This window comes from Melopsittacus undulatus, chromosome 9 (assembly GCF_012275295.1).
Source record: "Melopsittacus undulatus isolate bMelUnd1 chromosome 9, bMelUnd1.mat.Z, whole genome shotgun sequence".
Taxonomy (NCBI): Eukaryota; Metazoa; Chordata; class Aves; order Psittaciformes; family Psittaculidae; genus Melopsittacus; species Melopsittacus undulatus.
Window position 1 is genome coordinate 25,005,625 of NC_047535.1, and position 13,636 is coordinate 25,019,260.

A 13,636-nucleotide genomic window follows, 5' to 3' on the forward strand; every position below is an offset into this window, starting at 1 on the left:
AATCCTGCGGTAATTTTGGCTAAGAGAACTTTGGATCTGAGAACTTTTTCAGAGTGTGAGTGTTGCTCATATACTCACCGGCAGGTTACCAGAAACCTCATATAAAACAGCTTCCTATGAATGTTCATTAGCCTGATTCCTGACAGCCACCCTGAGTGAAGGTATGAGAAACCACAGGAATTGTCCACCTGCACTCCATATCTCACCCTTCCACAGCTGCTGGAAAGAAGAGTGTAACATTTACTTCAGACTAAAGAGAAGATGAAGAGCCAGTAATTGTTTTCATGCACAGAACTGCAGGTGACTGTTTCTTTTGCCTTCCCTATTGGCCAAGTGACCAGTGAGGATGGGGCCAACAGATGGAGTGGTGATGCTTCATCCAAGGGAATGCAGGCTCATCCCTAAGCACCCTGCATGGAGTTTCTGGGTTGCCTTGTGCAATGCAGACGGTCATCAAGGAAACTGGAGCAGCTCAAGATGAACATGGCCAAAATCTACAGTGCAAGATGTGGGAGGTGAGGCTGGATTTATCAGAGCTTGTAGAAAGTGGAAATATAAAATATGGACAGTTACATTCTTGAGAGGAAACTGAAGTTTGCAGTAAGCTAAAGAGATGAAGGGTGGACAATGGCAGGCTGAAGGAAGAGGATGAGAATGGGGGGGGGGGGAACACCAAAGGAGAGTACTGAAATAAAACACTGATAGCTTTATGTAATGAAAACTACCCCCAGAAAGATATGTACATGAACAATGTTGGACATTTGATTGAAGTAAAGGTGAACATTCTTCCCTGAGTAAATTTTTGACAGGAATTGTGTTTATGTCTGTCTGAATCCAAAATCAGCTTTTGCCACCTGCAGGATAAACAAGACTTGAATAAAAAGGAATCTGACTGCATTTTCAATTCTAGTTCTGCTGCAGATGCTCAAGTTGTTCTGCAGCACTTTGACTGATTCATTTTCATGAATTCAGTATAAGACAAGTATTCTTTCTTACACATTGTTTTATTATTCTTCATCTAGAGCTGCATTAAGAATCTGACTCACTCAGTGAGTTGATTCTCACATTTTAGTCATTTTCTAGCTGCTTAGATTATAACTGGGTGTCCACAGGGTATGTCACAAGCAGGAAAAAGTTTGTTTTGCACAACCAGAAGCAGTGTAAATGCCTGAGCTCTCACACTCCTTGGCAGATCTTCCTATGGCAGGCAGAATAAACTCTTGGCTACATGTAATTGATGGGATGGACCTGCTCAGATGAGACCAAAAGGAGCCATGCTATAGGCCAGCAGAGATTTCCACAATACATTAAGAGTCTTCTGCTGAAGACAACCTAATATACTTTCCTCTATTTGTCCTGTGAAAACATTTCTTGGTATTTTGCAGTTCTGGTTTTCCCCCAGTTCTGCCTGTAAGTGAAAAAAATCATTTGCTTCATGATTCATTTTTGTCTGAGAATCTCTGCACGTATCACCATGTAAGAAAAGCACTTGGTGCCAAGCTGCAAAGTATCCTGTACTGCCAACGTGCTTTTAGTGTTTGGTTACTTCAGCTACATACTATTTTTTAAACCCAAAAATGAAATCTTTGCAAATTACAGAGGGCTTTAAAATCTAGCCCTAAATAGTCATAAGTATCACTCTATTGTTAGTAGTAAGGAAAACAGTATTTTTAAGTTTTTTTTATAGCTCCCCAAGTCAACAGGAACACTTGACATTGATTCCAGCTCTGAAACAGTGGAGTCTTAAAGAAGTGAGATCTGAGCCAAGTTAATTGCCTTGAATTCTTTACAAACCTGGCTTAAAGTGGGTGAACTGCTCAGTTAATACAGCATTTTGGGAGGCTGTGCATTTTATTCTGAAAACATGAGTTTTAAGTGATGACATTTCAATTGTTTTGGAAGACATCAGAAAAACAGATCAGACAGTTAAACCTCCTACACGGCTGGAGATCAGAAACAGAATGCACAAAGTAGTGGTACAAACTTCTGTGCTTCTATCAATGATGTGCAGATATGTCCACCTTGAGAAATACATCCCAACATGGGTTATTATCAGATTAATTATTCAGACTGATAGTAAATGTAAAAAAGAACACATTTCATAGGAATGCTTTTTCTGTGGATATATACGCAAACACCAAGAACTAGTTATGATATGGACAGGTCCTGCATAGCCAAGCTTGGTCACCTTCCATGCAAAACATATTCCAGCCACTGGACAAACAGTGGCAGTGGCAGTTCCCTTTAATGATCCAGTACACATAAGTACATGATTCTCCCTGTTCTACTTTTTAAGTTCAGGGTACCTGTAAAGATGAAAGATATCTTTTATTCAGTTATCACAGGAATTATTCTGCTTAGTAATTAAGGTTGTCAAAAAGAGCTACCCTGTAGACCTGTTGGCAGCATGCTGAAATGGAAACTTGAACCGAAGCAATTGCCCCTAAGCAGACTGAAATAAGTGAAGTGTAGAGACAGGAATCTAGTCCTGACCAAATCTTTAAACCGGCTCTCCGAAATCCAAGAAGAATATCAGAATATCAAGTCTGGGCCTACACTGGCTATATAATCATACTTGAGGAAAACCAAGCAAGTTAACAGCAACTTCCCATGGGTAGAACTCAAAGTAGCAAAGGTTTTGGCCTGTGTATGCATTGAATAATTATGCCATACAACATTAATGAACCTCCACACAGCTGAATTCTGTGGTGAAGAGCTAGCAGAGCTGCACATCCTTTCCCAAAGGCTACAGAAGCAGCTTTAGTTTCCTGAAACACCTATATACATCTGAATTCTGGCATCAGAGTACAGAGTGACCCTTTCAAGAGCTGCCATCACAAATGTTTTTAGCTTTACAGAAGCTGACCTACATCATTAGGAGATGAGACTGTTTCCAACAGGAGCCAAATACATGCATTATTCCACTAAGAAACACTTGTTATTCTCACTACAAAGATAAGAGAAACAGCTAGTCCAGAAATCAGCTGAATTTTAACTGTGTTTTAAGACATTGCTAATTAGAACCTAAGAAAAGCACTAAAAATACCCAGACATGAGCCTGACATCTCCCTGACTCAATGTGGGAACCTTCTGCGCCAAGTTAGGAGCAGTGACTAACACAGCCACTTTCAGCACCTGTTTTTCCATGAACAATATCATACACAAAAACTATTTCTTCCCTAAATAAGAAGGATAACTAAGACCAGTAGATTTCCCCCTGCCCCCTCCCAAAAACAAAGGATTGCTGGGTCTTTCAGGAATTCAATGGCCAGAGCAAACATACAAAACTTCATATATCCAGAAAGCAGTAGATTTAAGTTGCTGGGAAAATAACTTTTCTGAGCTATATTCCAGGTCCATCAACTATAAGTGATTAATAGTTCTTAAACAAAAGCTTTCTTGCATTTCTAGGCTTCTGGTCATAGTTTGTGGTTTAGCTCTGACAAAGCACCAACTGAAAAAAGCAATAGCTTGAGAAATAAATAAGAAGAAATACAGAAAATGCAGAAAGAATGGAACTTTTTGCTCTCTGCATCATAGAACACTTGAATGTTCACTGTTACTTCAGGTTAAACTGAAATACGATGTTATCACTTAGGAGGTTTTACTGGACACAGGATTCATATGCCTGTATTATTCAATTAGTCTTCTATCTCTACGACTACTTACACCCACAGACAACAGCTAAAAATCTCCATCTAGAGAAAATTCTGGAGGACTCAAAACACAAGCAAACCATCCCTTTGCATTTCTGACAAAGTGAGGTTTGGTAGAATAGGCGTGATAACCCTATTTTTCCAATTTTTATTAACACAAAAGGGAATCAAGACAATTTTCAGACACTCAAATATCCAGTTAGAACAATGATAAATTAGAAAGAATTAATTACAAGTTACTGGGCAAAACTAAAGCAAAGCAAGGTACCAGCCCAGCAGGAAAGGGTGTCTAAATCTTGTGAAAAAAAATTGCTTCCAAATCTATTACTCGTTTAAGCTGACAAGAGCAGTTTTAGAAACGAACTGAACAAGAATAGATAATATAAAGTGTAAGACAAAAATCCAGTGTATGCCTTTTAAAAGTTATCCCTTTAACAACCCTGTGTATAAGTAAACATTAGTTATGTTACAGAAAAAGTATTTTATGTGCACTTGAACAGACCAAGGTGATCTGCATACTGATCCTTCAGTTTTCAAAGTTCTGATTCTCTGATGGTTTCTTACTAATCCTAAACATCAGGACAGCAGAGCATCATGAAGTTGCCAACTTTAAATGCTTTAGCTTTAGAGTTAAGAAAAGATTGCAAAACTACCTCAAGTGCCTTTAAAAATCTTTTATTTGGTTTTGAAATTAATTTGCTTATCCACAGTTAGCTTCTTTCCACTGGATTTCCCCATGACCTCATAGCAGCTTCCAGTATCTGAAGAGGACCTATAGGGATGCTGGGGAGGGACTATTCATTAGGGACTGTAATGATAGGACAAGGGGTAACGGATTGAAACTTAAACAGCAGAGGTTTAGATTGGATATAAGGAAGAAATTCTTTACTGTTAGGGTGGTGAGGTACTGGAATGAGTTGCCCAGGGAGGTTATGAATGCTCCATCCCTGGCAGTGTTCAAGACCAGGTTGGATGAAGCCTTGAGTGATATGGTTTAGTGTGAGGTGTCCCTGCCCATGGCAGGGGGGTTGGAACTGGATGATCTTAAGGTCCTTTCCAACCCTAACTATTCTATGATTCTATGTAGCTCTCAGTCTTTGGAACACAGGATTTTTGCAAAATAAACAAGTGTTTAAGAACTAGAAGTAAGGAAAACTTCCCTGACAGCAGACTGTTCATCTTTCTGTGCCTCCATCTCTACAACAAAGCCACAGGGCAGCTTGCAAGGCACAATAAGCTCATCTGGATTTTTACAGCAGTTTTGAACTTTTAAGCTAAGAGAAACACCTTTTTAACAGGAATTAAGATTCAAACTGCTTCTCTTTTCTATTTGTCCAATCATGAGTGCACTGAAGTCTGAAGCAGCTTGGAGAACATAGTGTCTTAAAGATTTCCTAACTGCAAGAGAGACCAGAAGAAAAATATTCACTACAGAAGAGATCTAGCTTATAATTGCTGCTCTGCAAAGTAGTTCAAACCCTCTGAGTCTCCACTAAATAAGGAAAACAAAGCCTTATGGAATTAGAGGCAGAATAAGAGAGTAAATATAACCCCTACTCAGGCTGAACTGCCTTTGTGGACTGCAGACTTTTCAGATAGATCTACCTAGGTACTTCAAGAAGCAGCATTTATGGTGAAAGAAATGAAACATTAACCCTACAGAACTGAGTAGCTACATGAAAATGCCCTATGAATATATTTTATTTCCACTACAGATATCAAAGGCCGTGTGAAATACACAAAAGTATGGTAATTTCTAAAATTATGTGCAAAACATATCAAGAAATTATATATTATATATCAAGAAATACATTCTCAGGTTTTGGCATTATTGCCATGGCATTATCAACCATAGTCAATATGAAAAGCCCCAAATCTCACAGAATAGTAATTCCATTGATTGTATCTCCTGCTATAATCAATTCCAAATACATCAGTTTAAGTAATGGAAGAAGAGCCAGGATCCAGTGATAACAATGGAACACAACTGAATATACTCATAAACAAGGAAGTAGAATGACAGTTTGCCCTTTCATCTATGGAATGAGATTGTTTAGAACAACATTGAGCCTCCACTTGGACTAGAGCCTAGAAAATATAAAGAACATAAACTAAGACTTTTTGAGGGGAAAAAAAATCCTCCTGATTAAGGTCAATCTTTTATGAAAATGAAGTAAGTTGTCTTAAAATGACATTTTGAGGACATGGTCATTAACTGTGTGTCAGTCATCTTCTAGGTCAACACTCCTCTTTACCCCATTTTGCAGCCCTGTCACCTGGCTCTCCTCCCTCTCTTGCTTCAGGACATAAAGAGCCTTACCTTGCTCAGCCAGGTAAAGAGAAGCAGCAGTACAAATACTCGTTTAGTTGCAAAAATGCAAAGAGCATTGTAGGAAAAACTCTTTGTGCTTTCACCCAGCCTACGCAAGCGTTAGCTTAAAATATCACTGTAATGTATTTTTCAGTGTCACTTGCTGTTTATTCTGCTTAATGATCCTTTTTTTCTCTGTGTGTGTGCACAGAATTTCAATACTGCTTTAGAAATAGATGATGATGAGAATATGCAGTTTAGTGGCTACAGTTATTAGACTAATAAACAATGTCCTATTTTGAATCTATAGCTGCCTTGCTTCTGAACAGATATAAAGATATTAGTAATAATTTAGGCAGATAAACACACTTGATTTAAAGCTGTTGCACAATAACATTCCTTCAACATACAAATACAAGCAAACTACAAGATCTCACTCACTTTCACAAACTACTTTGCAATGAAATGCTGCTAAGCTATTGTTAACAAAAATCAAGGGAAATACATCAAATCAAGTACACAGAAATGCTAAAGGACTTCTCCAGAATACATGGTGAGCACACAGAGCCTCAGATCATCACACCCTTAGCTTAACACATTTCACATGACTTACTACCATCTACAGATAGCACAGGAAAAAAAAACCCAGTCCTTAATAAATGATACGGTTAATCAAACAATTACAATTATAAATACTTAAAAATTTGAATTAAAATTAAGGGCAATAGAGACCCATATTATTACAGTCATTGACACTGAAACCATTATGACCACCAAAATTATTTGTTTCTGAAGTTATCTTCAGGTGGTATTTGATCATTTGCTTCGCTGCTTTCTGTTAGTGAGCCAGCCTCTGGTACTGCTGGAGGTTAATCCTTGCATGGTTTAGGTTGGAAGAGCCCTTAAAGCTCATCCAGTTCCAACCCCTGCCACAGGCAGGGACACCTTCCGCTGGAGCAGCTTGCTCCAAGCCCCTGTGTCCAACCTGGCCTTGAACACTGCCAGGGATGGGGCAGCCACAGCTTCTCTGGGCACCCTGTGCCAGCTCCTCAGCACCCTCACAGGGAAGAGCTTCTGCCTAAGAGCTCATCTCAGTCTCCCCTGTTCTGGCAGGTTAAAGCCATTCCCTTTGTCCTGTCCCTACAGGCCCTTGTCCAAAGCCCCTCTCCAGGTTTCTTGTAGCCCTTTTAGGCACTAGGAGCTGCTCCAAGGTCTCCCTGGAGCCTTCTCCAGGCAAAATCAGTCCACCTTTCTCAGCCTGTCTCCAGAGCAGAAGTGTTCTGGCCTTCAGAGTATTTTCATGGCCTTCTCTGGACATGCTGCAACAGCTCCATGTCCTTCTTATGTTGGGGGCCACTGGGAATACAGCTAGAGTTCTGTTATTTTTTCCAGAGCCAGGGTTGTTAATAATTCAGGAGCACAGAGCTGAAACAGAATGCATTGAACTGGGGATAACCTCGACTCCTATTTTTATCATCTTACAAAGGCACAAAGGAGCACCCTAAGTTGTTGCCACTTGATGTCTCCACAGAGGGGGGAAAAAAAAGTGTGGCTTTGTTTTATCCCTCCTATACAAACAGAAAATAAGGTGTAACTTCCCTAAAAGCTTTCTGGTGTGATAGTAGTTTAAAGCATCCAGTAAGCATGACAGTGCTAGATCACTTCTGCAAAACAGAGGCCCCTGGCTCCCACAAGATTCTGCAGGCAGTATATGATACTTGGCTTCAATTAGAAGTCAGGTCACCCTAGCTCAAGTTGCTGGAGACAAAATCATTGCCTGCCCTGGGGCTAAGCACCCTGCAGTACACCACCTGCAGGAACACATCACGATTTTTGTCTCACAATGTTTCACTGCATCCCACAGACTGATTACTGTTGCCATGTAAAAATATGTTCTCTTGCACATTGCCAATCTGTCACAAAAATCCCTTCCTGACTAGAACAAGCAAGCAAATAGAGCCAAGGTGAGAAGGAAAGCCATGAGTTTCAGTATTTAACCAACTTTTATGCTCATTTTTATTTCTATTAGCTTGACTGCTATTGTTGCCTACCGAAAAGCCATGCACTGATTGATTGTAACTGTTGCCTGGTAATAATCTCTCAGCAAGAAAAGGGAAAGCCTTTGTGTGGTGATGACTGAGCTGAATTCAGCAACAGGTCTGGAGGAGACACCTAGAAATACCCAGCTATTTCTCTGTTCTTGTTGGAAAATAATCTCTTGGATACAGATGACATGTTTGTAAATAAGCTTAGAGGGTGGGGAAGGGGGCCTGGCTCCACTAACACACTGTAACAAGTAACACACATTCCCTAAGCACTTCCAAGTGGTTTCACACTTCAGTCTCTTCAAAACTAAGCAATAAGGTTGGTGTGTGTCATGTGTAGTTCCCCTCCCCCTTGGTTTGCTTAAAAATCAGTATTTTCGGTCAGGATCCAGAGGAGGCTTTCCAGGAGGTAATTCGGGTCTGACACAGAAACAGAGGACATCTGGTGGTGTTTAGCTGCCAGTGTACACTAACAGCAAGACAATTCGAGTGTGTGTGCAGCTGCACCAGCAGCAATTCACATAAGCCATGCTTTAAATAAAACTAGTAAAAAAAATTACATAGAACTTAACACAACTGCAGAAACAGAGTGAAATTTCTAATGACCAATATGAAAGAGTTTCTGATTCCAGCTGCTGCCACTACTGTACAAAAATTACTCTATGAAGAGTTACACTGGTTACACACAAGGAGTAGCTGCTCTATGACTATGAGAGGCTGCCACCTCCAACAGACACGTGCTATGGTAAAGTAGGAGATATTCCTCACTACTGAAATACTAGGGGATGCAAAGTTATCAGTTTTGATGGTGGAATCTCCATGGAAGCAAGAGCAGGGAAAGAACCACATGAGCTTACTCTCAGGAAGCAATACCACCACAAGTGAGGTGTGTATCACCACCCAAACCACAGCATTTTTTACAATGGGGGAAAGAATGACTGGTCTACACACAGATGCACAGGGGAACTGAGCCCAATTCCAAACTACCACATCAGCTCTTGGATTGACAGACCATATGCATTCAGATTTCCATGTCGTTAGTGAAAATTGTTATTTTTAGCTGAAGATGCTGGCATTAGGGTGACTGAAGATCCAACACTGAGACTTTCTGTAACATGATGCTTAGCATACACTTTGAGTGGCATAAACCACTTAGACTTCAGATACTGAACAAAGTCAACCTCTGTGAAAGTCCTTCACTCTAAGAAGCTAGAGAACATAGTAGCAAAGTAGGAACAAGACCTACACTTGGAGATAAGCTTTCCAGTTACGTGGGGGCCATTCAAAGTACGTGTTTTATTGATAGTGGCAAAACCAAACACAGGCTTAAGATCAGGCTCCTGTCGTGCTCTCTCATGAGAATATACTGCAATAAGTATTTGAACATACTTGACTGAAAAAGAAGAAATGAAAGCAGAAGATGACCGTGTGACATACAGAATACTGTACCACTCCTTACATAAGTTTAATGCATGGAATCAATCACAGCCAAGACTCTAAGTGTGAAAATCTTATTAATAAAACAAATCCCAAGCACTTGTATCTTTTGAACCAACACTGTCAGAAGAAGAAATCTCATCATCTCTTGCTTGTATCAGCACAAGCATGTGTGGTAAAGCACACTGGTGACCTGCTTAAAACTAGACTACTTAGAAAGATTAGTTTTATGCTACATCAGTTCCCAGTCTCTTCTGATATGCAGCCACAAAACCACCTACACTGATACAAGCAGCTAGAAGAAAACTGCTCCCTTCAACAGCAGTGCTGACTGAAAGTGTAAATGAAACTTAAGACCTTCTGGTGTTTATAGATTTTCTTACTAAAGTTAGCAAAGCAAAAGTTAGACTGAAAAACAGATTAGAGACCAAGTTCAAAATCAGTATGAGACATGAGATAACTTTACATGAACTTTCAGGTACGCTCTTCAGAGTCTCTCAAACTTTTGTCTCAGATCACAAGCTATTTATGAGTCCCAAAACTAACTACACTATTGGAAACAAAACCAATTGAAATGTCAGTAATGGATACAAGAAAAAAACTTCTGATACCACCTAAAATACCTTAGAGCCAGCTAAGGAAATAAACCAAAAAACACAGTTGCAGAAAAGTTAGAAGATCAGGCCTTTAAGTTACACAAACAAAATCCACCTTGAAAACTTGAAAAAGAAGTTTTGAGCTGGTGAGCTAAAGATTGAGATGGACAACTCTACACTACTGCAACAACATTGTTCCCTGGATTTTCTCTAATGCACAAACATTCAAGTAAAAGTGCTCCAGATGTCATTCCCCCTCAAGAGCTTCATTTGTCCCTCTGAATGGCATTCCTTCCCTCCAGCGTATCAACAGAACCACACAGCTTGGTGTCATCGGCAAACTTGCTGAGGGCACACTCAATTCCATTGTCCATGTCAGCGACAAAAATATTACACAAGACCAGTCCCAACACTGATCCCTGAGGGACACCACTCGTTACTGGTCTCCAGCCAGACATTGAACCGTTGACCACAACTCTTTGAGTGCGACCATCCAGCCAGTTCTTTATCCACCAAGTGCTCCACCTATCAAATTGATGTCTCTCCAATTTAGAGACAAGGATGTCATGTGGGACAGTGTCGAACGCTTTGCACAAGTCCAGGTAGATGACGTCAACTGCTCCACCCCTGTCCATCACTTTTGTAGCCCTGTCATAGAAGGCCACCCAATTGGTCAGGCAGGGTTTCCCCCTAGTGAAGCCATGCTGGCTGTCACCAAGCACCTTGTTTTTCATGTGCCCTAGCATGCCTTCCAAGAGAATCTGCTCCCAGATTTTGCCAGGCACAGAGGTGAGACTGACTGGTCTGTAATTCCCTGGGTCATCCATTTTCCCCTTCTTGAAAATGGGGGTTCTATTTCCCTTTTTCCAGTCATCAGGAACTTCACCTGACTGCCATGATTTTTCAAATATGATGGCCTTAGGTCTGACCAACTTCCATTTAGCTAAGCTCCTGGATACAATTTAAAGGCACGCTAGGATGGGGAGTGCTGTGTGCATGTGTCTTCCTTATTAACTAACAATTTATAACACTTTATCCCTATTAAACATATTTATACCTTCTCTTTACTCCTGCTTTCCTCCAGACAATGCTAATGGTGTCATTGTTGTTCTGCTCTCTTCTGATCTCTAATAAAATTGATGATGGAGAATTACAGATCTCTTCATTCTTGAGCTTGCAGGTAGCTGTAAAGAAGATAAATAGAGTTTGGAAAATAAACTTCATTAGTGAGTGAGTGTAGATATTTGAAAGCTTTCTCACTAAGCTTTCTAAGTGGTGATAGAAAGAACTAGTTGAGCAATACCAGCTACCAGCAGGACCTTTCTTTATCAGCTACCAAATCAGATTGTTTGCTAACCACAAGTTGTCTGTTTACCATAAAACTTGTCATTTATAGCAGCCTGCAGCAAACACAGCCCCACGACTCTCCTAAGTTTCAACAAATATACTAAAAAAATGGAACATGTAGTAAAATTGTTCACACTGGTGCTTAAAAAATTGTTAAATTAATATAACTAGTTTAAAAAAAGAAAAAAAAAAGCAGCTATATAAAGCCAATACTTAAATGGGTGAAGTATTGCACCATAACATTTTAGTCAGGACAAATATCAGCTATTCCCCCCAAAATGTTTCTCTGGCTGCTTCCATAAGTTGTGCTTTATAATTAGATCCTCCTTGCAAAAGTAAAGCAAAACCTTTTGCTAATCTAAGCAATACACTAGAATTTTGAACAAATCTACAGCTCTTTATATTGTGTGCCATGAAGTATTTAAAACACAAATATTAAATATGATTAATATAAATTAATATGTTAGTATAATAGAATCCCAGACTGGTTTGGGTTGGAATGAAACTTAAAGCTCCTCCAGCTCCAACCCCTGCCACGGACAGGGACACCTTCCGCTGAAGCAGCTTGCTCCAAGCCCCTGTGTCCAACCTGGCCTTGAACACTGTCAGGGATGAGCAGCCACAGCTTCTCTGGGCACCCTGTGCCAGTGCCTCAGCACCCTCACAGGGAAGAGCTTCTGCCTAAGAGCTCATCTCAGTCTCCCCTGTTCTGGCAGGTTAAAGCCATTCCCCTTGGCCTGTCACTACATGCCCTTGTACATATTCCTCTCCACACTTCTTGCAGGCCCCCTTTAGGTGTTGGAAAGCTGCTATAAGATATCCAGCATCTGTTCTCCAGGCTGACTGTAATTAATGATATATTATAAATACAATAATAATAATAATAACCAGTGCAAAGACACTACTACACAACATACAATCTTAGTGGAAAGCAAGTGTCTCTGAACTTCAGGCATAGTTGGACCTTTGAGAGCTTAGTATTCAGACCAGTAGAAGTTCAGTTACTTACAATGTATTTCTAATTACCACATTATTATTTTACACAATGTATTTCTAATAGAACACATTCCGTTCAGTATACTACAGTTTTTCCCCTGCAAGTGAGTATTTTGGGGGGAGACTTCAGAAGGAAGGGTCTGATTCTCTGGGGAATTTGGCAAAGAACAGCTCGGAAGAGCAGAGATCTGATGCAGTTGTATGATGGCACCCACCTCAGACAGTTCTATATCATTTGCCAGAACTAACAAGGATTGTTCTCTTGCCTCAGATACTCCTTTCCAATACGGCCAGGTTCACACAGAAGCTCATTTATCATATGCTACTTTATCATCACAGAAACAATGGTATTGACGGAGACTTAACTGTGCATATCTAACTGTGTTTTCTGTAACAGATCCTCTCCTATGTTGATTTTAAGCAGATATTACGAGTCCAGTGATGTCTAAAGAGCTAATTGTGTTTGAAATTTAGCTTGGCAATGCCTCAGACTGGATTTGGCCTGCCAGAGCAGCATACAGCATAAAAAAAAAAACTATAAAACCAAGTAAGAGAAAATGTGATCCTTGGAAAGACAGATGCAGAAAACCATAAAATCATGAGGAAACTAACAGTCTTATGATCCATTTTTACACATTTATTCCCTCCTTTATTTCAGTTAAGTTTATTAGGTAGGACTTGTAAATTAAAAGCAAGGCAGCCTCAGCACGAGGAGAGTGTGAGACAATGGTGAGCACAAACGCAATGATTAAAGGCTGTGGGCTGTGTTCAGAGGATAGGCAATGTGTGAAGGAGTACAGAGCTGGTGACAGCTTGTGAGGAAAGCCTCTGTGCAAAATATGAGGGGAAAAAAGCCCAACCCACAAAAAAAGAGGGAAAATGATTGAAGAATGAGCACAGAACTGCGGTGCCCTAAAGAAACTAAACTGGAATACGGATAGGGGGAGGGAAGATTGGAAAGTTAAACCCATCTGATGAATACTGAAGAAGGACATGGAACTGTTGGAACAAGTCCAGAGGAGACCACGAGGATGATCAAGGGCTGGAGCACCTCCGGTATGAAGACAGGCTGAGAAAGTTGGGGCTGTTCAGCCTGGAGAAGGCTGCATGGAGACCTCATAGCAGCCTTCCAGTATCTGAAGGGGGCCTACAGGGATGCTGGGGAGGGACTATTCATTAGGGACTGTAGTGACAGGCCAAGGGGGAATGGCTTTAACCTGCCAGAACAGGGGAGACTGAGATGAGCTC